Source organism: Humulus lupulus, chromosome 7, assembly GCF_963169125.1.
Source record: "Humulus lupulus chromosome 7, drHumLupu1.1, whole genome shotgun sequence".
NCBI classification, from domain to species: Eukaryota; Viridiplantae; Streptophyta; class Magnoliopsida; order Rosales; family Cannabaceae; genus Humulus; species Humulus lupulus.
Window position 1 is genome coordinate 104114465 of NC_084799.1, and position 1894 is coordinate 104116358.

The window sequence follows — 1894 nt, forward strand, 5'->3', positions numbered from 1 at the left end:
TATGTATGCAATCTATGGCCCTCCCTCTATGGTGGGTGTGGAAGAATTTTGGAACAGAAAGGGAAGAGAGTTGAATGGAAGTTTAATTCCCAGTTTACTAGTGGGTGATTTAAATGGCACGCTCAAAGATTCAAAGTGTGTGAACTATGCCAAAAGAGGAAACACATCTTACTACTCATTCGACCTCAGGAGGATGGAATCCAATGTCGGTCTAATTGATCTTGGAGCGAATGGCACTCCATTCACTTGGCGGAGAAAGTGTACCGAGGCGGGAGGGTTACGTTCTCTCAAAAGGGTCAGGCTTTACTGATGCCTAACTAACCTAGATTGGAGGATAAAGTTCCTAAAATCCACTATTCTTAACATTCCAACTACAAATTTGGATCATAACCCTATCTTTTTGGATACTTGGGTGATAAGGATAACAAAGTTCGCCCATTTTGATATGGAAATATGTGAATTAGAGATGCTAGATGTGTTTAGGTGGTTCGAAAGGTGTGGCATTCTACTAATTCTGTAGACCCTATGGTTAATTTCAAGGAAAATTTGAATAGAGCAAGCTTAGAGTTAGCTAGATGGAATAGGATTCAATTCAAACTCCTGAGAAATCAAGTTTTGACTGTCAAGAAGAACCTAAGGGAGGAAAAACCTCTGGGGTCATATCTAATGAAGACAAAGCTAGAGCTGAGTTGAATGAAGCCCTAAGGAGAGAAGAGATCCATTGGAGGCAAAAATCATGAATCTATTGGTTAAAGGATGGAGACATAAGCACTAAATTCTTCCACACTTCGACCTTGGTCAGAAGAAGAAGGAACATTATTCATGCTATTAAAGGACATAATGGCTTGTGGCTACATAACAGGAAGGACATAGGTAATTCTTTCATGATGAAATTCAAGGAAACATTCATTGGCACCCCTTCCTCATTTCCTAGTGATTTAGACGATCTGATCCAAAGCATAATCACATCTTCTCAACATACCCTACTAAAGGACATTCTGGATGAAACAAAGATTTGTGAAGCATTGGCCTAGATTGACCCAAACAAAGCGCCACAGGACCATATGAGATGTCAGGTTCATTCTATCGACACCATTGGGACATCATCAAAAATGAAGTTATGAAGATGGTGATGGAATTCTTTTTCACAGCAAAAATTCCTCGGTTTCTCAATGAAGCAAACATAATTCTCATCCCAAATAAGAAAAATCCTTGCTTGGAAAATGATTTCATATTGATAGCCTTGTGGAACGTAGCCTATAAGGTCATTTAAAAAATCTTGGCTAATAGGCTGCGACCGATCCTTCCTACAATCACCTCACCTATGCAATCGACCTTTGTTAAAGACCGAGTCATTCAGGACAACACCATGTTAGCTCATGTGTTAGTACACTATGAATTCAAAGAGAGGGAAAGATGGTTACATGCTTATAAAGCTAGATACAGATAAAGCTTATGACAAACTAGATTGGAAATTCCTTGAAGTAGTTCTTCACTACATTGGCTTCTCTGAGTTATTTGTCAAATGGATCATGCAATGTATTACTACATCAAATTTCTCACTTTTACTAAATGGGAGCTCTTTTGGTACCTTAAACCCAACAAGAGGACTGTGATAAGGAGACCCATTATCCGCTACTCTTTTTATTATAGCCGCTAATGTTCTATTGCGCCTCCTCATGAAAGCAGAAATTTCCAAGGAAATTAGAGGAATCGAGATTGCTCGGGGAGTGAGTGTCATTAGCCACCTTATGTTTGCTGATGATGTGATCCTTTTTGGGAGAGCTACTAAGAAAGAGGCTAAAAACCTCATGAAATGCCTGAACAAGTATTGTAGTTGGTCTAGGGAGAAGGTGAACACAAAGAAATCATCAGTTTATTTCTCTAACTAAGT